Raw genomic sequence first — 23,933 nt, forward strand, 5'->3', positions numbered from 1 at the left:
AGCCTTGGACAAGACCTACAGGCTGGCTCCAGACCACTCAATTCTTTAGAAAAAATAAAAATAAATAATAACAATAATAATGATAAAACCTCATCCCAGTCAGCGTGTTCCAGGGCTCAGAGAGCTCTGGTTTACGTGCCCCTGGGAATCCCCGAGGTCCCCCAGCGCGTCCCGGGGTGGGGGTGAGGGTAGAGGTGGCCCTGCGTGTGGGCTCCGCCCGGGGAGGGCGCTATCCCCGCTGCTAGTGGGGCGAAGCTCCCAAACTTTTCCAGCCGGCGCCTCGAGGCAGGTGGATGCGCCCGGACGCGCGGTTGCGGTGGGTGGGTGCGGGACTCCCAGGCAGCGTGCACTCCAGGTACCATGCAGGCGCGGGGACCCGGGGGTGTGAGTGGAGGGGCTGGGGGCCCCGGGTGTGGTCGGCAGGGGACTGGGGGTGGGGCGGGGGGTTCCATGTTGGGTGGAGTGGGGAGGTGGGTGGCTGGCCGGGCGGGCCAGCGCAGGGGCGGGGGGTGGGTGGAGCCCGGTGGGGGGCTGGCCCCCATGACGGCGAGGATGGGGGACCGGGTTGATGGGGGCATGGGAGGTCGGCCGGCTGGGGGAGGTGGGGGATCCGGGTTGGAGGAATGGGGGCGGGCGCGGGGAGCCACGTGGGGGGGGGGCATGGGGAGGCGGGTGGGGGGCTGGCCTGGCCAGCAGGGGAGTCGTTTGGGAGTCCGGGTGCGGGGGTGTGGAGATCCGGGTGGGGGCAGGCTGGGCGGGTGGCGGGGCTCAGGGAGCCAAGAGGGGGCCTGGCGGGGGTGGGGGGTGGTGGTGACTGGCGGCTTCTCTCTCCCCGCGCGCAGCAGACAATGAACTTGGAGCGCAGCAGCCCAGGCCATTCCGGGCCCTGCGCCCCTCCTTCCGGGGGCTTCCCGCGCCTCCCCTCTGCCTTGTCCTGGACCCGCAGGGAGAGCTGCCCGGCGGCGGCGGGGCTGGGGTGCGCGGGGCTCGGGGAGGCCGAGAGCTCAGGCGGCGGGAGCGCGCGCGGGCAGGAGCCCCGGGTACGGCCGGGCAGAGGGGTCGGGGCGCCCCTTGGCTAGGCTCCCGGTCCCGCGGGCGGAGGACGGACAGACAAACGCGGCGCAGCGTAGCAGCGGGCACAGGCCTCCCGGGCGCGCTCTCGGCCGGCGCGCACTTCGGGAAGTTTCCCGGGCGCCCGGGGCAGGTAGGCGGCGGCCCCACTCCCGCCCCCGCGGTATGCGGCTGCCCCGGCCCTGCGGCTGCTCCAGGAGGGGGAGTGGGTGGGGGGGGGCAGCCCTGGGCTCCGGGTTCCGGGTGGGGCGAGGGGGGCGGGCCTGGGAGGACGTCCGAGCGGCCTGAACTTTTGCTCCCCGCCCCCCTCCGCCCGCCCGGGCCCCGCCGCGCTCCCCGCCCTCCCAGCCCCGCGGCCGGCGTGACTCGGAGCTGCCGGCGCTCAGCTGCACGGCCTGGGTGCGGCGAGCGGAGCGGCAGGTCTGCGGGGCTGGGCGCCGGGGCTGCGGGGAATGGGGGGGCTGCAGGCCTGGGGGGCTGGGGCTGCGGAGACCTGGGGCTGCGGGGCTGGGGGGCCGGGGCTGCGGGAATCGGGGGGTTCCGGGGCGTGAGGCTGCGGGGATCTGAGCAATGAGGATCCAGGGCTGCGGGGATTGGGATCTGGGGGGACTGAGGATCCAGGGATCCGGGGGAGGAGAAATCCGGAGCGAGGGGATTGGGGATCCTGTGGCCGTGGTCCCTGCGGGGGCGACGCGAGCGCTGGAGCGGAGTCGCGGGGCTGCGCGGGTGGAGAGGACGCGGTGTCTGCGGGCGACAGAGACCTGCTCGTTCCCTCCCTCTCCCGCCCGGCACCCCCTGTATCTGGGGAGCCTCTCCGCCCGCCACCCCCCTGCATCAGGGGAGCCTCTTCCCGGGAATGAATGGAGCGCAAGGCAGCGCCTCCCCGCCGCTCCAGCCAGGCGCTTGGCTGGCGGACATGTGTGATTAGATTCCGGGCTCCGGCTGCCCTCCCACTCCGCCAGGCCGGTGTAGACGCGGGTGTAGACGCGGAAGGCTGCGGCTAGTGACAAGCTGTGTGTGCTGCTGCTGGCTGCGTGCTTCGCGCCGGGAGGGGCGATGCAGATGGAGGAGGCTGGGAGGTGTGTGTGTGTGTGTGTGTGTGTGTGTGTGTGTGTGTGTGTGTGTGACTGAGTCCTGCTCCTGACACCCTTAATCTTGCCCCCACCCTTTGTTGTATGTCGCTGGATGAGTTAGGGTCTGAGCTTGGGACTTTCTGGAAGCAACCCCAGGACTCCTATCAGCTGTCTTGAGAGGCAAGGAGGTGTCGCCAGGAGGGGTGTGTGTGTGTGTGTGTGTGTGTGTGTGTGTGTGTGCACCTGGTTTTGAGGACAGAAAGTGGATCTTGAGAGGGGCACCTCAGGGTCTTAGGAGGACCCTCAGGCCTGGGGATTCACACCAAGGTTCTCCAGGGCCCTTCCACCTGTTTCTCCTCCCCCAGCTTTTTGCACCCTGCCTCCCCAGTGTTGCAAATTCTGGGCCCCTTCACTCCAAGACAGGACCAGGAGGAGGGGGAGGAAGAGAGGGGAGGGGGAGGGAGGGAGGAGGATTTGCTCTACCGGTTGGGTCCAGGCAGCACTTGAGCAAGAATGCCTTTCCCTCTCTCTCTTGTGACCAGGTTTGCTTCCCACCTCACCCCCCCCCCCCAGCATCCCTGAAAGCTGGGCTGAACTAGAGGATGCTGCTCCAGACCCCTCCAGGATGGGGAAACTGAGTCAGGGAGGTGCAGCAGCTTGTACAGATGAGCTTGGCTCTGGGTCCAGCTTGAGCCCCAGGAGTGGGGTGGGGGGTGTCACTGGAAGGACTTGTTTCTAAGCGTCTCTTCTCTGGTTGTGGAGCCTGCGGTGTCACCCACAGGACCTAATGGGACAAGGGGTGCCCACAGTGGCCCCAGGCCTTCCTTGAATTTCATTGCCAACTAGAGCTGCCTATGCCTGAGCCCTCTGCCCAGGCCAGGGACCCCAGCCCTGCCCTTGGCTTAGGAGGCATGGCGTCTCCCTGGAGGCTGTAACTTTCTTCATACCTGGGAGTGTGGCAAGGTGGGACCCAGCAGAGGAAAGGCACTGCTTGCTGGGAAGCTTAGGTGGGGTTGGCAAGGTTACCTGGAGTTTTCAGAGAGCCTGCATGAGACTGGGAGCTGACCAACTGGGCTGCAGGGGACCCAGGCCCTTTGAAAGAGCTGGGAGCGCTGGGCTGCCACTGCAGATTGTCCAGGGTCACCTTGGATCCGGATGAGTGGACTTCGTTGGGGAGAGGGAGAGGAAGGACACAGGGGCTGTGCTTGAGTTCCAGCCAGTGGGGTGGGGGTGGGGGACTGGTCTTGCAGGGTCTTCCTCCTTGTGAAGAGGATTCTCTTGCTTGAAAATCTAAGTGTGTTCCTGCTGTGGAAGTCTCTGGACTTGGAGTGAACCCTCTGCCAGGAGCTTTGGCATCTGGCCTTGTGCTCATGTCCTGAGGAAGGAGCCCCTTGGTCCAGGAGCTTTGACCCCTGAGTCATTCCCCTGGGGGGTGAGGGACCGAGAATGGACAGGTGGACAGGTGTGAGACCCATCGGCCAGAGGACTGATGGGCAGATTTCCATTGTGCACTTTTCACACCACTTCCCTGACCAACTGGGTCCCATAGTGGATGCCCTGGAGGTGGCACAGTGACCAGACAGTAACTGGGTGCCCAGATTCCCACAGGAGGAGGATGGCAACACACCTGGAGTTATTTGCTGGACACATAGCCCAGCTGGCCGTGCCAGGGACCTGGAGTCACCTTTCACAGCTGTGGAAACTGAGGCTCAGGGCAGGCAGGGTGTCTGACCCAAACCCCACAGCTCGCGAGTGGAGTATGGCCCCGCTCTCTGCCCTCAGCCCCTGGGCACCCTCTTCCGTTTCTGGGAGGCGGCGGAGGGTGGCTCTGGCTGCATGTGATGGCCAGGGCGCACCTGCCCGCCTTCCCCACTGGTCTGCAGGTGTGAGGGTCCAGACTGTCTGCACTGGCATCTGTGGGTGTGGGAGTCCCGTTTCTTTCCAGACAGCTCCTCTGTTAGAGCAAAACCTCAGGACAGAGTGATAGATGTGTACACCCCTGTTTTTATGAAGGTGACATTATTTGTGAGTTCATTCAGACTAGAGAGGTAGTGGGAAAAGTCAGGTGTGTGTGTGCGTGTGTGTGTTTGATCCAGCCTAGAATTTGTTAGGCTTGGGGCCTGGGGTGGGGTCGTGGGGAAGGAAGGCATTTTGATCACAATAGCTGTCATTTGCTGGACTACTCCTGGTCCCCAGCTGGCCCTGTGCCAGGCTGGTCAGCCAGGTGTGATCCCTTGGGCTCAGTCAGAGGGCAGGGAGGTTCAGATCACACATCGTTGCTGCTGGACTTCAGTCCATTGGATGTGCAGGAGGAAGGATCCAGGGGAAGGAGGAGGGGCCATGAAGGGGGAGAAGAGCAACCAGAAGGGGGAGGCGGAGTGAGTCAGCATGTGGGGTGGGGTGGGGTGGGGTGGGGGAGCAGCGGGAGGAAGGCAGGCTTTCAGTGTCTGCTGATTTCATGGGACTGGGACCTCCCCCAGGTGCGGGGCACAGTCAGCACCCTGGCGTGGGGGGCTCACCTGGGGGTGAGACGTGTGTTCCCATCAGTTACATAACATAGCTGACTGGCAATTTTGAGATGGGTGGGGGGTGGTAGCCAGACCCTGGGTGGGGGTTCAGGTCAAAGCCACTGCATCCCCCCCCACCTGACCTCGTGTGCAGGATGGGGCACCCAGGAGCCCAGGCCTCTGCACTCCCTCTGTGCCAGCTCGGGGGGGGGGGATGTCTTAGCTCGTGGCGAGGGATGTGTCTGGATCCCCACGTCCACTTCTCTGTGCCGGCTCCTGCAGGAAGCACTGGCATCGAGAATGTTCTTCCTCCAGGGGTTTCACGGACATCGAATGAGGCTGGGTGACCTGGGCTGTGGTTTCAGCCCCTTACATGCCTTTTCCATCAGGACAGTCAGCTGCCCTGTGCGATGCCAGCCTGGGCGCCGTCCTCACAGGCAGTTAGACACAGGGACATGGGGAAGTCTGCTCGAGCGGCTTCGCCATGCTGTATCTTGAGCCACCCCCTGCCCCAGTTTCAAGAGTCCCTGGTGGAATTTGGGAAGGGGGGGCAGTGTGCTTTCTGCAGGGGCAGACCCTCTGGAGGCCTCCTTTATATTTCTGGCAGGCTCCCAGGGCCAGGGCCTGTGGGTCTGTGAGGAAGGCAGGCTGGCAGATCCTCAAAAGCAGAGGGTGTCATTAGAATGGGAGCTTGGCTGCCGTCCAGAATTGTGTTTGCGCTGAAAATATTGAAAGAGGCCGGGCGGCGCCCAGGTGACTGGAAAGTACCCCTATGCCTTCGGAGAATCAGATGGAGCCCCGAGGCCAGTACCATCCTTCTCTCCTGCAAGGTTCGGGGCCTGGCAGTCTCTGCAAGTGTGGGGCAGGAGGCAGAGCTGTGGCCAGCCAAGGCAGGGATGGGGTGCGTTGAGAGCTGTGACAGCCACGTGCCCTGGCAGCCTGGGCAGCTGTGTCCAGGACCCAGCTGGTCGGTCACCTTGGCACGAGTCCTGAGTCTGCATGCCACGCCGGTCAGCTACTTCCACGGCAAGAGCCTTCTAGGAGGTGCCCAGTGGTTGGTGCCTGCTGGGCACGTGTCCCTTCAGTCTGGGTGTTGATGGAAAGCGTGGAGAGAGCCTGGATTCAAGTCCCTCCCATGCTGCATTGCTCCATTCATGCGACCCTGGACCAGTGGTATCACCTCCCTGTGCCTCAGTTCCTCAGCCTGTCAAAAAGAAGTATCATACTAATCTCTCCCTTGTTGGGGTGATTTGAGCAGTAGGAATAGGACAGTCTGGGGTTCAGGTGAGTCCTCCCTGTTGAATTTCCCCCTTTTCTTTTTCCTTTTTTTTATTGTTGTTGTTGTTATTATTGTTGTTGTTATTGATGTCATCGTTGTTGTTGGATAAGACAGAGAGAAATGGAGAGAGGAGGGGACGACAGAGAGGGGGAGAGAAAGATAGACACCTGCAGACCTGCTTCACCGCTTATGAAGCGACTCCCCTGCAGGTGGGGAGTCGGAGGCTTAGGCCAGGATCCTTAGGCCAGTCCTTGTGCTTTGCGCCACGTGGGCTTAACCCGCTGCGCTGCCGCCCGACTTCTGAATCTCCCCCTTTTCTTAGTTGAGTTCTGGAGCTTTGCAAAGGGGAGGAGATCCAAGTGGGTGGAGGCAGACAGGTGATGTTTGTTTTCGGGTGCTAGACAATGTGGCAGGCCCAGCGGGCCTTGCACTGAAAGGTGTGTGTGTGGTGGCTAGACCACCTGACTGCCCACCCCATGCAGAATGGGGAAGCCACCTTACCGCTTCCTGTTGGGGCTTCTCCTGTGGGCTGGCCTGCCTGCTCTGTGTGGGGAAGGCCAGTCCACATCCTCCGTCCGCTCTTCTCCACAAAGCGTGAGGGTCTGCGGAGCCTGGCCAGATGAGCCCGTGGAGGGGGCAGGTAGAGGGGCCTCCAGGCCACTGTGAACTTGGACACCGTCACGAGTCACAAGACCGGGGTGCTGGCTGGGCAGCAATCACAGGTGGAGAGTCCTCCTCAGTCTCCTGGCTTCCCCCGAAAGATAATGGCCTTTCTGCCCTGTCACCCCTCTGTTATCACCTCTTCTTTCACACCTCTCCACCCATGTACCATGTCCCTATGTCCCTGTGCCATCCTCCACTCCTGAACTCCTAGATGGTTGCTTTTTTCCTCTTCCTTTTTTTTTTTTTTTTCTATTTTATTTGCTAAGACAGAGAAGAATTGAGAGGGGAGGGGAAGATAGAGCGGGAGTCGGAGAGAGACACTTGCAGACTTGCTTCACTGCTCATGAAGCTCCCCCTCTGCATGTGGAGAGAGGGGGCTCAAACCTGGGTCCTTGCACATTACGGTGACATGAACTTAAGCAGGTGTGGCACTGCCTCCCCCCCCCCCCCGCCTCTCACTCCCTTTCTACCACATTTTTAGTTCCCTGGGTGTCACTCTCTTGTGCCTCCACTTAGGGAGCCCCTAAGGGAGAAGAGGCTGGTCGCAGGGGCCCACACAGAAACTCCAGAGGCTGCTGCTTGGTGAACTAATGCATCAGTCAAAATGGCTCTCTGGAGACCCCCTTTCTCCTGGCAGAAGGGCTGTGATATATTTCTGGGTGTAGGGGCTCTAGGGTGTGCAACCAAGGACAGAAAAAAAGTTCTGGCTGGTAGGTTGGTGCGGGACACCTCCATCTTGTCACTGAGGGTCTAAGGTGGCAGCTGGAACTTCCCCATGTGAAGTTTGGGGCTTTGATTTTCTCTGAGAGGGGCCTCTGTGCCATGGTGTGGGCCTCTGGCTGGTGTTTGGGGAGCACAGACAGCAGCTCTGTGCTCAGGCAGGAAGCTGCTAGCACATCTTGTAGCTGGGCTCGTAGCTACTGTGACAGCGTGTCTTGTGGCGCACGTCCTTTGTTTGGAATGTAAATATTTACATGATGAGATAGAAGTATGTCCTGGTGTGGATTTATAGAGACCGTGGTTTCTAAAGCCCAAGTCAGACTGTCAGTCTGCAGAGGATCATGTCTGATTTGTCAACCTGTTTATGTAGAATCTTCCAGACACACACACACACACACACACACACACACACACACACACACACACACACACACACGTTTGCTTTATGCTCAGAAGGGAACAAGAGTGTGAGCTGCTCTTCCTGGCACATGTCTCTGAGGCTGAAGCCACCTGGGTCTGGGGACATCGTGACCGAGGCCCAGGGACTCTGCCGTCCCCTTCTGTCCTCAGTTCTCCACCTGGGAGTCCTCCCCTGGTTCAGATTCTCCCCCACTTGGTGACCTAACTGCTGTCACAGGGTGAAGGACGGATGGGAGAGCAGGGCTCAGACTGCCCTGCAGCTGGCTGGCTGGGCCCAGGGTCCCTGTGTCCCCATCCCTGTCAGGCCCTGCCGGAGGAATCCTTGCCTCTTTTCTCCCCATCTCGCCTTGCAAAGCACGGGCCCTGCTGGACATCTCTCTGGGGAGACCTGCCCTTCCTCCCTGGGTTCCCCAGATGCTGATCCCCACAGGGGATGGGTAGTTGGAGGGCCTGCAAGCGCTGGGGATAGTGCCTGTTCCCGCTAAGAATTCCTTTCCCAAGGGTAGTGAGTTTGGCTCAGCGCCCTCCTGCGGCGCTAGCTGTCCTTGCATGTCACTGTCATCTCTCCTGTCCTTGCACGCCACCGTCATCTCTCCTAAGGTCCTGCTCTGCTGGTGGGTCACCATGTGATCCTTTATTTCATTTAATCTCTATCTCATTAAAACGAATTTTATTAAATTATTATTTATTGGATAGAGACAGAGAGGAATCAGGACGTTAAGGGGACACACACACACAGACAGAAAGACCTGCTTCACCACTCGTGAAGCTTCCTCCCCCTGCCCACTGCAGGTGGAGACCAGGGGCTTGAACCTGTGTCCTTGCACATGGTAATGTGTGTGCTCAAACAGGCGTGCCACTACCTGCCCCCCCCTTTCAAAGAGAGAGAGGCAGAGAGAGAGAGAGAGAGAGAGAGAGAGAGAGAGAGAGGGAGTAAAAGGGACTGCAGCACTGAAGCTTCCTCCAGAGCATGGAGGCGGGACTCAAACCCAAGTCTCACATGTGTTAAAGCAGCACACTGTCTTAGCGAACTAGTTCTCTGCTTCCCCAGCTACAGCTTCTTCTTCTTTTTCTTTCTTTTTTTTTTTTTAGTATTTTATCGTAACGAGAGAGAGAGACAGATCACATGTGTTAAAGCAGCACACTGTCTTAGCGAACTAGTTCTCTGCTTCCCCAGCTACAGCTTCTTCTTCTTTTTCTTTTTTTTTTTTTTTTTAGTATTTTATCGTAACGAGAGAGAGAGACAGACAGACAGACAGACACAGACACAGACACACACACACACAGAGATAGAGAGAGAGAGATCAGAGCACTCTTCAGCTCTGGCTGATGGTGGCACTGGGGATTGAACCTGGGACCTCAGAGCCTCAAGCAGGAGAGTCTTTTGTAGAACTATGATGCCGTTTCCCTGACCTACCCAGGCTTTTAATAAAGAGAACATGGTCCCAGGAGACTCGGTCCACACTCGCTGTGGGTCGCTGATCTCTTTGGGAAGCTGGGGAGTCCTGCTCTGAGGGGCGCTGAGCTCCCTGTTAAAGGCACCAGCGGGACATGAGCCTGTGAGAACGGGGCGGCCTGGTTCGTGTGACACCCCAGCTTGGAGACGCTATTTATACCCGTCGTTCCCGTGGGGGGTGAGAAGTGGGGAGATTGATACACAGGAGAGGAGGGTGAGCACTGAGCCAGCACATCAGAGAGCCCTCACAGATTGCGAGAGAAACCCCTTGCCCATGGTGTCTCCCCGGCCACCACAGCTGAGAATCCTCATGGCCTTTGTGCTCGGGGAATGAAATAAATGCTGTATTAACCAAGTAGCCGAGCCCTTGGCTGCCATTGGTGTGGCAGGAAGCAAATTTGCTTTCAGCTGCTGAAGCCGAAACAAATCGATAGTCACTGCAGGCCTGCTCCCCTCTGAGTCAGCGGATTGCTTGGTTTCTGGGAGAGAAAGAAGACAGAAGCTTGGAAAGTCAGTCTTGCACCTGTGAAATGTGTGTGTGTGTGTGTGTGTGTGTGTGTTTCACAGTTATTTGATTCAGAACACTCACAAGACAGAGTTTACCTCATGCATCCAATCTATTCTTGAATCCTTTTTTTTTTTAAGATTGAAGGTGAGAGGCAGAGAGAGAAAAGAGAGAGATAGAGGAATATAATCTATCACAGCATTGCACCATCTTTTCTGAAGCTTTCCCTTCGCACAGTGTCTCCATGTGGTGACTGGGGGCTTGAACGCGGGTCCTTGGGTGTGGTAGAGTGTGTGCTTTACTGGGCGAACCATTGTGAAGCTGCTCTTTTAAATAATGTCGTGTGGTTCTCCCACTGACAGTTTTTAGTCGAGTCACAGAGCTGAAGCTGCTGGCATCACAAGAGAGCATCCTTCATCCTTCCTTCCTTTCCCTTCCCTTCCTCCCTCCTGGCTACAGCTATGTCATTTCCCAGCTTCCTGACCAACAGTCTATTGAGACAGAGAAAGAGAGGCAGGCATACGACAGCACCGGAGCCTCTCCTGGCGCCTTGGTACTGCCATGTGGTGCAGGGGCTGGAACCTGAGCTATAAACGTGGCAGGGTATGCACCCTGCCTGGTGAGTTTTCTCTCCAACCTGACAGTCGCATCATTTCAGGGAAATCTTAAGAGATTTGGCTCGCAACCTCTGTCCCCAAATTCGCTCCTCATGTCCCAGCCCATGTAGTAGGAATCTACCTGCCATCTAGCTCTCTGTCTGTCTGTCTCTTGTCTGTCTATCATATCTTCTATCTATCTGTTTTCTGCCACCCCTCTTCTGTCTATTATCTGTCCATCTAGCTCTAATCTACCATTCATTGTCTGTTTGGTCTGTCACCTGTATCTGCCTTCTCTATCTGTCATTTATCTGTCTGTCTGCCCGTCTCTCCCCCCAGCTCGACTTTCCTGTGAGCAGAGCTGTTTCACGCGTGGTTGCTGTGGGGGGTGTCTCTCATCTCCCACACTGTCTTCGGTTTTATCCACAGTGAAGTTTATGTGACAATTTTCATTTGATTTGTCTCCCCAGAGCCCTGCTCAGCTCTGGCTGATGGATGGTGATGCTGAGGATTGAACCTGGGAATGAGTCTTTTTGCTTAGCGACTGCCCTATCTCTGAGACCAGTACTTCATCCTTATTTATTTATTTATTGCCACCAGGGTTATCACTAGGGCTCGGAGTGGTGGCTATTTCTTCCTATTTTTTTTTTTCTTTCATTAGATAGGATGGAGAGAAATTGAGGCGGGAAGAGGAGATGTACAGGGAGTAAGACACCTGCAGTTCTGCTTCACTGCTCGCGGTGCTTCCTCCCTGCAGGTGGGGAGTGGGGCTTGAACCTGGATCCTTGTGCCATATGATGTGTGCACCATAATGTATGCCCCAGACTGCTCCACATGACTCCTTTCCACGGCCTGACACCCTTCCCGCATGCCTTGTTTTCCCTTTTGTGAAAACTGCCGGCATCAACATTCACGCATGCGGGCTGGTGGGCCAGGCCACCATCTCCGGAATGTGTTTTATCAGCTGTATCTCTGGCTGTCAACGTGCGGTCACCTGCCCTGTGCCCTTCCCTTGCCCCTGGGGTAGGCGTGATGCCTCAGAGGGGGTTGTGAGTTGTCTGATCCCACTCCGTGGGTGGGTAAACTGAGGCCCAGAGAGGCAGCACAGATTCAGGACTGAGTCTGGGCTTTTGGGGACTGACAAAATAGCTCACTCGAATGGTACGCTGCTCTGCCCTGTGCTGACTCAGGTTCAAGCCTGGCGCCTGCCACAGCAGAGGAAGCTTTGAGCTTTGTGTTGTGGTGTCTGATTTACCTAGAACATTTTCTCTACACCCTCTGCCAAACCCCAGGTCGCCCTATGCACTGACAGGGCGGGCGGTAAGTGAGGCTGGCTGGGCAGATGGAGTCAGTCTGCCCTGCTCAGCCCCCTGGGACCAGACAAAGGCCCCTGCAGCCCCTATACCCGCCCCCTAGCCCCTGACCCGCTTCCCCACCCCCCAACCTCAGCCTTTCAGGTTCTTCCCTGCGGCTGGGGAAGTCCAGGCCAACCCAGGGAGTAATTAAATTAGGAACCAATTCAGAGAATGAAATCTTATCTGATTTGGCTGAGCCCAGAAGCCTGGGCTGTGCTGACTCTGGGGTACACTATGGACTTAGCATTTTGCTGGGTTCAGGGAGTGGAAAGAACCATGGGAGGCCTGGGGTGGGAGCTGGAGGGTGTCCTCAGGGCCAGGGGCACCCTGAGGGTGTCAGGCTCTGTCCCCAGACTGCGCTTTTCTGTCCTGTTTCTGGGAGAAGTGCAGGGCTGGAATGTTCTATTCTAGAAGCTTAGGGAAGGTCTCAGCTGCTAGGGCTTCCTGGGGGCCTCTTGGGTTCCCACTGGTTTCACTGAACCTCTCTAGGGGTGAACCAGGGTCTGCTTTGCGGGGTAGACTCTGATCTGGGGTGCCCTCACTGGGCGAGATGAGAGAAATGCTCCCCTTCTGCCTTGGGCCTGGCGTTGGGGTGGGCCCTGGCGCCCGGGGTGCATTCCTGCATGCGTCTGCAGAATACCCTCACCCCCAGCTTGATTTCTTTACCGCCTTCCTGCACCAGGAAGCTGCCGAGCCAGGAACTGCTGCCGGGACTTGGCAGGGCTGGCGGCCGCCCTGAGCACCCATGCCTCTTGTGACTGGCCTCCCCCCAGTGTCACCTGAAGGGGCCTCATTTGTCCTCTGTGTTGGGACTTGGCTGTGACTGGGGGTTTGGGGATTGACTGGCTGACGTCTGTCCCATGGCAGTGCCATATCTGGGGGCTTCAGAGCTCTCCCCTCCACAGGGACCCAATACTTAATTAAAAAAATATTTATTTGTTATTGGATAGAGATAGAGAGAAATTGAGAGGGGAGAGGGAGAAAGAGAGGGAGAGAGACAGAGAGACACCTGCAGCCCTGCATCACTACTTGTGAAGCTTTCTTCCTGCAGGTGGGGACCGGGGGCTTGAACCCAGGTATTGCACACTGTAATGTATGTGCTCAACCAGGTGCGCCACTGCTTGGCCCTGGGCCTCAACACTTAACATTAGCACTTGGCTGGTCCCTGCCACTTGGGTAAGGATGGATAGATAGATGGAGGGAGGGATGAAGGGATGGATGGATCAGATGGACAAATGGACAAGTGGAAGGGTGGACAGCTAAAAAGAGAGATGGCTGGCTGGCTGGATGAATGAAAGAATGAATGAATGGGCAGAGGACAGATTAGAGTAAGGCTGGCCCGTGGGAAGTTTGGGGGCCTCACCGCACAGTGGAGGGCCTCGAGGGTGTTGGGGCCGTCCCATTCCCTCTCTTATCCTGCTCAGACACCCCCTGCCGCCATACATGGGGAAACTGAGGCCCACAGAGATGAAATGATCTGTCCCTGGTCTCCCAACTCCCCGGACATCACATGGGAACACTGTGTACAGCACCCCAGGGGAGTTTCATGAATGGTGGGCAGTGCTGTGTTCTTGGTTTCTCTCTCTGTGTGTGTCTGAAATGAAAGAAGAGAAAGAATCAAGTCTACAAGAACTGTGGAAATGTGTGGGCAAAATAATGATGACGACTAATAATATTGTCACCCTCTTGTGACAGAGACTTGCTCTGTCTTGGAAGCCGGAAAGCCAGCCGTGCAGACAGATGTGCAGACAGGGTTCCTGCAGGCAGAGTGGGCATCCTCCAGGGAGAGACAGGCAGCAGCAGCCAAGGTCACAAGTCCCAGAGGACAGAGCAGTAAGTGATGTGTGATGGATAAGGCTGGGCGCCAGGAAGGTGAGCCAGGAAGTCCCCTCGGAGGAGGTGACATCTGAGCTGGTCCTACTGAGGGAACGAGGCCTAGGGCCCAGCTGAACTACTGGTATCTGTCGCTCCCAGGAGAGTTGGGCAGCCACATCACAGTCATGCTTGCCTATGTCACCCTGTCTGTCCTTGCTGGCTGTCCCCCACGGCTGCCTCAGAGCCTCAGAAACTGAGACTAAGAGACAGAACTACTCCGCCCTGTCACTTGTGATGGGGCTATTTTTATGTCAGCATGTGCAGGAGGAAGGGAGGGTGGGCAACAGCTGAAACCACAGCTGTGAAGGCAGCTGTGAGGCTGCAGAGGTGAGTGGCCAGCAGGCCAGCCGGGGACCCTTCTGAGAGGGGCCGGGCACAAGCCTTGTGGGTCTGGCCCCGTCCTGGGGCCTCTGAAGCCATCGGAGAGGGTGCTGCAGACTGCCAGATGGTCCCCAGTTTTTGCACCAAGAGGACTCTGCACCACTGCATTTCCACCTTAGTGAGATTATAGTGACCTCGTGTGATTATGACTCAGCTCAAAATCCTGGTCCTGCCCTCTTGGGAGCCTCAGACTTTCATCCAGGTCATGTGTGGATGAGTAGACAGACTGACAGGCAGACAGATGGAAGGAGGGATCAGGTGCTGGATTTGGACGTTGAGAGAGGATTCCCAGGCTCCTAACCACTCCCACCTCTGTCCCTCCTCACCAAAGTCCACCAGAGGGCCAGGGCCGGCAGGAAGGGGTGCGGCTGGGGGCTTCTGTCCTGTGCTCAGCTCTGGCCACCTCCCACCCCCTCACCCCAGGGTCATGTTCCACCAGCCTAGTGCAGCCCAGCCCAGGTTCAGTCCCCCCTCCCGCCCCAGTCACTTTATTGATGGTGGTTTGCAGTGCAGTCGTTGGCACAGGGACCCAGTGTCTCACCCCCCATGACAGGTGTCTGCAGAACACCCCCACCCCCTTGGTTTCTTTCCCGCCTTCCTGCACCAGGACCCCAAAGGCCCCTCCCTTGCCCTCCTTCCCCAGAGTCCTTTGCTTTGGTGAAGTACGCCACACCCAGTCCAAGTTTCACCTTGGGTTTTCTCTTTCTGTATGTGTCACCCGTGAGTGAGGTCCTAAACCGAGAAGAGAGGCACGGAGACTTCCTCTGCAGCCTTCTATCTCCTTCATCATCCATACCTAGATGTTTCCTTTCATTCTTCTTAAGAATTTTTAATGCATTTTATTTTAATGAGATCTCTCTCTCTCTCTCTCTGTCTCTCTCTCTCTCTCACACACACACACACACACAGAGAGAGAGAGAGACAGGGACACACCAGAGTCTGCTTAGCTCTGGCTTAAGGTAATGTCAGGGGTTAAACCTGGGATGTCAGAGCCTCTGACATGAAGGTCTTTTGCAGAATCATTATGCTGTCTCCTAGCCTTCACTCTTTTTTCTTTTTTATATTTATTTATTCCCTTTTGTTGCCCTTGTTGTTTTATTGTTGTAGTTATTATTGTTGTTATTGATGTCATTGTTGTTGGATAGGACAGAGAGAAATGGAGAGAGGAGGGGAAGACAGAGAGGGGGAGAGAAAGACAGACACCTGCAGACCTGCTTCACCGCCTGTGAAGCGACTCCCCTGCAGGCTGGGAGCCGGGGGCTCGAACCGGGATCCTTATGCTGGTCCTTGCGCTTTGTGCCACGTGCACTTAACCCACTGCGCTACCTCTTGACTCCCCTCTTTTTTCTTTTTAAAGGCTTATTTAATATGAGAGAGAACCAAGGCACTGCTCAACTGTAAGATAAGGTGGTGTCAAGGATTGAACTTGTGGCCTCAGGGGTCTGAAGTAGGAAGCTGGTGCTCTAGCTGGCTGAACTGCTCCCAGGCCTGCTCCCATCTCTGGTGTGATGCTCCCCTGCTGGAGGCCTAGGCCACTTGTTACCCCTTGTTACCCACAGCCACCTTGCCATCTCCAGGATGTTGGGACTCAGGTCCCCCTCCCCATCTCCCTGTGCCTGACACAGGTTTCTTGAGCAGCTGGCCCGGGGCTCTGGTCCCCCTACTCCCATCTCTCTCCTTTAGAGTATTTTGCATTTTGCCCATGCTGGTACAGCTCTGTCCAACACACAGTCTGTCTGTCCTCATCAGCGCTAATGACGGTCTTTCCATCATAGGGATTCTGCCCAAGACTAGCTGGTCTACCCACCCACTAGAGTGTCTCAAAAGCTTGTCTCTCTCAGTTCTCTCCATCAGCTCTAACTCTCCCCCCACCCCATCTACCCTGAAAGGAAGAGCACTGCAGAGTTTTCCTTGCAAGTGTTTATTCGTGGCTGTAGCCATGTACGTCTCCATTTTTGTGGTTTCCTGATTAATTTTTAAACTATGAGCAAATCACTCATTCCCATGCGTTTTTAGCAAACAGGGAAATAAAAGAGGGACAGAATTTTCCACCCCTCACCCCCACGATGATGTGATGGGGGACCGGTCCAGATTTTCACCCACATCTCATGCCCAGGCTGTGGAGGGGGGGGGGCTTGCTGCCTGGAAGCTGTGACTGTATCTACCTCTGGGAAACACCCCCCACCCCCCGTCCCTTAATTTCTGGATGCCCCTAGGTACGGCCTTGATTCATATCAGCTTTTCGTTTTGAAAGAGTCTCAGGCTCGCGAGAAGTTGCAAAACGAGTGCAGGCTTTGTTAAGAATCTTCAGCCCAAGGACCCCATAACACCCAACCAAAAAGATATGTGTACACCTATGTTCATAACAGCACAGTGCGTAATAGCTGAAAACCTAGAAGCAACCCAGGTGCCCAACAACAGATGAGTGGCTGAGCAAGCTGTGGTCTATATACACAATGGAATATTACGCAGCTATTAAGAACAATGAACCCACCTTCTCTGACCCATCTTGGATGGAGCTAGAAGGAATTATGTTAAGTGAGCTAAGTCAGAAAGATAAAGACGAGTATGGGATGATCCCACTCATCAACAGAAGTTGAGAAAGAATAACAGAAAGGGAAACTCAAAGCAGGATCTGACTAAATTTGGAGTAGGGCACCAAAGTAAAAACCCTGGGTGAGGGTGAGGGTGGATGTTCAGCTTCATGGGGCGGGGGGTGGGGGGGAGAAGGGAGAGGGTATGGGACACAGTCTTTTGGTGGTGGGAATGGTGTTTAAAAAAAAAAAAAAGAAAGAATCTTCAGTCACAAGGATAACATCTGATGTGAGCCCAGAACATTCTAGCACCCAGGAAATCCTTGGTGGTACAACCCCACTCACTCAGCCGTTATTCTGTCTCCCTCTGATTTTGTTAAGCCCAGGCATCCACTTTACTTGGGAAGTACTTTAGAATTCCATAAGCTTCCCCATGCCTGTTCATCTTTGAGTGTACCCGGCTCCTTTCCAGCTGACTGGCAATTAAAATTGGTTTCCACCAGGCCTGTTAAAACTGGAAGGCCTGTGTTGCTTTCTGTGTTTCCATCTGCATGCTCCTCCTCTCCCAAGGTGCTGGGGGTGGGGTGTCTGCTTTGGGTGTTCAAAACAGAACTGTAGACTCTGCCGGGTGCTAGCTGCTTCCTCCTCCTGCATCAGTGCTCAAGTTGCTGAAAAACTGAAATCCCTGTGGCTCTAGGGCATGTAGCTGGCCCTGGCTGGGGGTCCCTGGCACCCACGGAGAGCCCCTTCCTACAGCCACCCCCCACCAGAGCAGAAACAAAGGCTTTTAGGGCTCACTCCCAAGCCCCAGTGTGCCCTCCTGCCCCCCAGCTCTGAGCCTCTAGATGTGCTTTTGGTGATGGTCGCACCTCCTCCCCAGATCTGGGGGTGCAAAAGGGAATAAATAAATATATATATATTTTAATATTTATTTTATTTATTTATTCCCTTGTTGCCCTTGTTGTTTTATTGTTGTAGTTATTATTGTTGTCGTTGTTGTTGGATAGGACAGAGAGAAATGGAGAGAGGAGGGGGAGACAGAGAGGAGGAGAGAAAGATAGACACCTGCAGACCTGCTTCACCGCCTGTGAAGCGACTCCCCTGCAGGTGGGGAGCCGGGGTTCGAACCGGGATCCTTATGCCGGTCCTTGCGCTTTGCGCCACCTGCGCTTAACCCGCTGCGCTACAGCCCGACTCCCCAAATAAATATTTTTTAAAAAGGAAATTATCCCAACAGAGCCCAGGACAGGACCTTGGGAAAAGACTTCTGAGCCAAACAACCTATCATTTTTTTAAATTTATTTTTTATTTTTAATTTTTTTTATATTTCCATATTACAGAATTACATCCTATCACTTCTCCCCTGCTGGGAGTATGAATCAAGGTTGTTTATGGGGAGCAGAAGGTAGGTTCTGGCTTCTGTAGCTGCTTCTCCACTGAGCATGGGCATTGACAGGTGGATCCACACCCCCAGCCTGTTTCTGTCTTTCCCTAGTGGACCAGAGCTCTGGAGATGCGAGGTGAGGTTGTCTGCCCAGAGAAGTCGGGGTGGACTCATGGGGGCCTCTGCAGCTTGATGTCTGGAAGGTGGCAGGACCTGAGGCTGTAATTTTTTTCAGCTGTAGATTCTGTGTCCAGTTCGATCTCTTGTGCACAATAGTTGTATCGGGGAGAGCGAAGATCTGATTGTGGCTACTCCATAAACCACGCCTCCTGGAAGCCCCAACCTACAATTTTATGATTATCTTTTATTTGTTAGTGGTTTACAACAAGTTGTTGGCACATGGGTACAATTCCTCACCTCACTGTGACAGGTGTCTGAGTCCAACATGAGTCCCTTCCCACCACCGTGCACCAAGGCCCCCAAATCCCCACCCCACCCTATCCTCCGTCTCCAGAGTCCTTTACTTTGATGCAGTATACCAAGCCCAGTCCAGGTTCTGCTTGGTGTTTCTCCTTCTGTTCTTATTTCTCAACTTCTGCCCATGAGTGGGATCATCCCCTATTCATCCTTCTCTTTCTGACTAATCTCACTTCACATGATTCCTTCAAGCTCCATCCAAGAGGAGGTGAAGAAGGTGACTTCATCATTCTTCATAGCTAAATAGTATTCCATTATGTATATAGACCACAGCTTTCTCAGCCACTCACCTGTTGTTGGGACACCTGGATTGCTTCCAGGTTTGGACAGCCCATTCCTTTATTGAAAACTCAGTGAGTGCTGCCTCCATCCACTCTCACCACGTGACTTGCACTTCTGCTTTGCAGCTGTGAAAAGCGTGGCCAGAGAGTCCCCCTGTCTACATCCTAGTCTAGTGCCTGGGACTTGAACTCAGGATGCCTGACCTCAGGGAGTGCCACTTCTCACCTCAAGGTCCGCCCGCCTCTGGTGCTAGGGTTCCCTGTCTTCTCTGTGTCTTGGGGCTGCTCACCTGGCTTCTCTGAACTTTTGTTCTCACTGGCCCTGAAGCACTTCAGTGAGGTCTGTCAAGCTCCTCTCCTTTCTGAGAGCTGAGCTTCTTTCTGGGCAAACAGTCCCATCTGGAGAGGAAGGAACACTCAAAGATTCAAGCGAGATCAATCTATCTTTCCATTTTTTCCTTCAATTCTTCTCTCTCTCACTTTCTTTCTCTCGATACATTTATTTGCTAAGAGAGAGGGAGAAAGGGAAAGGAACGTCACTCTGGCATATACAGTTCCAGGGCTTGAACTCAGGACCTCATATTGGTGAATCCAACAGTCTGCCACCTCCTAGGCTTGAGTGAAAAACTTCCCCTATTCCGCTTCTCCTCTTCCTTCTCTTCATTATTTTATTTTCTTACTTTTATTTTGGATGAAAACAGAGAGAAGTTGAGAAAGGAGAGAGGTAGAGAGAGAGAGAGAGAGGGAGAGAGACCTTAAGCCCTGCTTCACCACTTGTGAAGCTTCGCCCTGCAGGTGGGGACTGGGGGCTTGAACCTGGGTCCTCGTCCACTGTCATGTGTGTGCTCACCCAGGTGTGCCACTTCCTGGGGTGCCGCGCCCAGTCCACCCCCCTAATTTATTTCTACGAGAGAGCAAGAGACAGACCAGAGCACCACTTGGGTCTGATGTATGGCGGTGCTGGGAGTTGAACCTGAGGTCTCTTGCTTGCAAGTCCTGTGCCCGAGACTAGGCTGCCTCCCCCCCCCCCCCCCCCCCGTCCCTGCACTTGCTTGTAGAGGTTGGAAAGCTGCCTGATGCCCTAATGTGGCTTGATGAGAGCCTCACTTCCCCTTGAATTAGACCACAGTGTATCTTAATTATGCTGTCTACACACGGATTTGTTAGAGACGCCAAGCTCCTCGCCTGGTAAGAACCTGAGATGATTCAGACAGGCTCTCTGCGGCAGCCCCCCTCCCTGGCGGTATTAATTGTGAGAAGCCACCAGGATGAGAATTAATTGATTTCGCCTTCTCCAGCGAGCCTGCTTGTAAATGGTACTGAGAACCCATGGCCCCGAGAAGGGGGTGTGAACATAGACAGGAGACCCCTCAGCTTTCTCTCCAAGACAGAGAACAGACAAACCACTTGAGCAGGGGCCAGGCTGTCCAGATTCCAGGGGCTGTAAGGGAGTAAGTTTCTGGGAGTCAATTTCACTGAAAGGACCCTCCCTGGAGCCCTGAGGGGGTGGCTGGGCCCTAGGGTGAGGGTCACATTCTCGAAGGGAATTAGCTCTCAAAAGCCCCTGTATGTCCCCAGTGGTTGAGTGGAACTGGGGGCAGGGAGTACTGTTACAGATTGGAGTTTAGATAAACAGGCTCCCTGAGACTGCTTTCCCTCACTGGCTCTTGAGAAGGGAGAGATTTTGAGTCTGAAATCTGCCCCCTGGGAGGACCACCCCCCGCCCCACCTCTGATAAACTCAGTGCTGGGGATCAAGGCCTTCTGTGCATACTCTAATCTCTCCTTTTAATCCGAGTTCTGTAGCTCCTTGGGTATCCATCCCCTAACTGGCAATTTGCACAGCCAGTACTTCCCAGAAATGTGAGCTCAGGAGAGAGGAGAGGGAAGAGCAGGTGAGAGTGGGGTCCACTACCCTGCAGAGATGTGAGCTCAGGGGAGAGGAGAGGGAAGAGCGGGTGAGAGTGGGGTCTATTACCCTGCAGAGATGTGAGCTCAGGAGAGAGGAGAGGGGAGAGCAGGTGAGAGTGGGGTCCATTACCCTGCAGAGATGTGAGCTCCGGGGAGAGGAGAGGGAAGAGCAGGTGAGAGTGGGGTCTATTACCCAGCAGAGATGTGAGCTCAGGGGAGAGGAGAGGGAAGAGCAGGTGAGAGTGGGGGTCTATTACCCTGCAGAGATGTGAGCTCAGGAGAGAGGAGAGGGAAGAGCGGGTGAGAGTGGGGTCTATTACCCTGCAGAGATGTGAGCTCAGGAGAGAGGAGAGGGAAGAGCGGGTGAGAGTGGGGTCTATTACCCTGCAGAGATGTGAGCTCAGGGGAGAGGAGAGGGAAGAGCGGGTGAGAGTGGGGGTCTATTACCCTGCAGAGATGTGAGCTCAGGAGAGAGGAGAGGGAAGAGCGGGTGAGAGTGGAGTCTATTACCCTGCAGAGATGTGAGCTCAGGGGAGAGGAGAGGGAAGAGCGGGTGAGAGTGGGGTCTATTACCCTGCAGAGATGTGAGCTCAGGGGAGAGGAGAGGGAAGAGCGGGTGAGAGTGGGGTCTATTACCCTGCAGAGATGTGAGCTCAGGAGAGAGGAGAGGGGAGAGCGGGTGAGAGTGGGGTCTATTACCCTGCAGAGATGTGAGCTCAGGAGAGAGGAGAGGGAAGAGCGGGTGAGAGTGGGGGGTCTATTACCCTGCAGAGATGTGAGCTCAGGAGAGAGGAGAGGGAAGAGCGGGTGAGAGTGGGGTCTATTACCCTGCAGAGATGTGAGCTCAGGGGAGAGGAGAGGGAAGAGCGGGTGAGAGTGGGGTCTATTACCCTGCAGAGATGTGAGCTCAGGGGAGAGGAGAGGGAAGAGCGGGTGAGAGTGGGGTCTATTACCCTGCAGAGATGTGAGCTCAGGAGAGAGGAGAGGGAAGAGCGGGTGAGAGTGGAGTCTATTACCCTGCAGAGATATGAGCTCAGGGGAGAGGAGAGGGAAGAGCGGGTGAGAGTGGGGTCTATTACCCTGCAGAGATGTGAGCTCAGGGGAGAGGAGAGGGAAGAGCGGGTGAGAGTGGGGTCTATTACCCTGCAGAGATGTGAGCTCAGGAGAGAGGAGAGGGAAGAGCGGGTGAGAGTGGGGTCCACTACCCTGCAGAGATGTGAGCTCAGGGGAGAGGAGAGGGAAGAGCGGGTGAGAGTGGGGTCTATTACCCTGCAGAGATGTGAGCTCAGGAGAGAGGAGAGGGAAGAGCAGGTGAGAGTGTGGGTCTATTACCCTGCAGAGATGTGAGCTCAGGAGAGAGGAGAGGGAAGAGCAGGTGAGAGTGTGGGTCTATTACCCTGCAGAGATGTGAGCTCAGGAGAGAGGAGAGGGAAGAGCGGGTGAGAGTGGGGGTCTATTACCCTGCAGAGATGTGAGCTCAGGAGAGAGGAGAGGGAAGAGCGGGTGAGAGTGGGGTCTATTACCCTGCAGAGATGTGAGCTCAGGAGAGAGGAGAGGGAAGAGCGGGTGAGAGTGGGGTCTATTACCCTGCAGAGATGTGAGCTCAGGGGAGAGGAGAGGGAAGAGCAGGTGAGAGTGGGGTCTATTACCCTGCAGAGATGTGAGCTCAGGGGAGATGAGAGGGAAGAGCGGGTGAGAGTGGAGTCTATTACCCTGCAGAGAGAGATGTGAGCTCAGGGGAGAGGAGAGGGAAGAGCGGGTGAGAGTGGGGTCCGCTACCCTGCAGAGATGTGAGCTCAGGAGAGAGGAGAGGGGAGAGCAGGTGAGAGTGGGGTCTATTACCCTGCAGAGATGTGAGCTCAGGAGAGAGGAGAGGGAAGAGCAGGTGAGAGTGTGGGTCTATTACCCTGCAGAGATGTGAGCTCAGGGGAGAGGAGAGGGAAGAGCGGGTGAGAGTGGGGGTCTATTACCCTGCAGAGATGTGAGCTCAGGAGAGAGGAGAGGGAAGAGCGGGTGAGAGTGGAGTCTATTACCCTGCAGAGATGTGAGCTCAGGGGAGAGGAGAGGGAAGAGCGGGTGAGAGTGGGGTCTATTACCCTGCAGAGATGTGAGCTCAGGGGAGAGGAGAGGGAAGAGCGGGTGAGAGTGGGGTCTATTACCCTGCAGAGATGTGAGCTCAGGAGAGAGGAGAGGGGAGAGCGGGTGAGAGTGGGGGTCTATTACCCTGCAGAGATGTGAGCTCAGGAGAGAGGAGAGGGAAGAGCGGGTGAGAGTGGGGGGTCTATTACCCTGCAGAGATGTGAGCTCAGGAGAGAGGAGAGGGAAGAGCGGGTGAGAGTGGGGTCTATTACCCTGCAGAGATGTGAGCTCAGGGGAGAGGAGAGGGAAGAGCGGGTGAGAGTGGGGTCTATTACCCTGCAGAGATGTGAGCTCAGGGGAGAGGAGAGGGAAGAGCGGGTGAGAGTGGGGTCTATTACCCTGCAGAGATGTGAGCTCAGGAGAGAGGAGAGGGAAGAGCGGGTGAGAGTGGAGTCTATTACCCTGCAGAGATATGAGCTCAGGGGAGAGGAGAGGGAAGAGCGGGTGAGAGTGGGGTCTATTACCCTGCAGAGATGTGAGCTCAGGGGAGAGGAGAGGGAAGAGCGGGTGAGAGTGGGGTCTATTACCCTGCAGAGATGTGAGCTCAGGAGAGAGGAGAGGGAAGAGCGGGTGAGAGTGGGGTCCACTACCCTGCAGAGATGTGAGCTCAGGGGAGAGGAGAGGGAAGAGCGGGTGAGAGTGGGGTCTATTACCCTGCAGAGATGTGAGCTCAGGAGAGAGGAGAGGGAAGAGCAGGTGAGAGTGTGGGTCTATTACCCTGCAGAGATGTGAGCTCAGGAGAGAGGAGAGGGAAGAGCGGGTGAGAGTGGAGTCTATTACCCTGCAGAGATGTGAGCTCAGGGGAGAGGAGAGGGAAGAGCGGGTGAGAGTGGGGTCTATTACCCTGCAGAGATGTGAGCTCAGGGGAGAGGAGAGGGAAGAGCGGGTGAGAGTGGGGTCTATTACCCTGCAGAGATGTGAGCTCAGGAGAGAGGAGAGGGAAGAGCGGGTGAGAGTGGGGGTCTATTACCCTGCAGAGATGTGAGCTCAGGAGAGAGGAGAGGGAAGAGCGGGTGAGAGTGGGGTCTATTACCCTGCAGAGATGTGAGCTCAGGAGAGAGGAGAGGGAAGAGCGGGTGAGAGTGGGGTCTATTACCCTGCAGAGATGTGAGCTCAGGGGAGAGGAGAGGGAAGAGCAGGTGAGAGTGGGGTCTATTACCCTGCAGAGATGTGAGCTCAGGGGAGATGAGAGGGAAGAGCGGGTGAGAGTGGAGTCTATTACCCTGCAGAGAGAGATGTGAGCTCAGGGGAGAGGAGAGGGAAGAGCGGGTGAGAGTGGGGTCCGCTACCCTGCAGAGATGTGAGCT

The 23,933-nt window shown here is 55.9% G+C and overlaps 1 protein-coding gene across 7 annotated transcripts in view; it reads left to right on the forward strand.

Annotated features, from left to right (window-relative positions):
* Positions 1-230: 230 nt before the first annotated feature.
* CHST15 (carbohydrate sulfotransferase 15) overlaps positions 231-23,933 on the forward strand; it is a 69,555-nt gene continuing 45,852 nt past the window's right edge. For 4 of the 7 annotated variants that reach the window (XR_009544615.1, XR_009544614.1, XM_007519680.3 and 1 more), the window contains exon 1: positions 1,047-1,204. The gene's annotated coding sequence lies outside the window, so the exon portion shown is untranslated. Of the gene's footprint in view, positions 356-1,046; positions 1,205-1,369; positions 1,492-10,986; positions 11,275-23,933 lie in introns of those variants that run through there. The other 3 variants (XM_060171110.1, XM_060171109.1, XM_060171112.1) reach the window with 3 other exon arrangements.

This window comes from Erinaceus europaeus, chromosome 14 (assembly GCF_950295315.1).
Source record: "Erinaceus europaeus chromosome 14, mEriEur2.1, whole genome shotgun sequence".
NCBI classification, from domain to species: Eukaryota; Metazoa; Chordata; class Mammalia; order Eulipotyphla; family Erinaceidae; genus Erinaceus; species Erinaceus europaeus.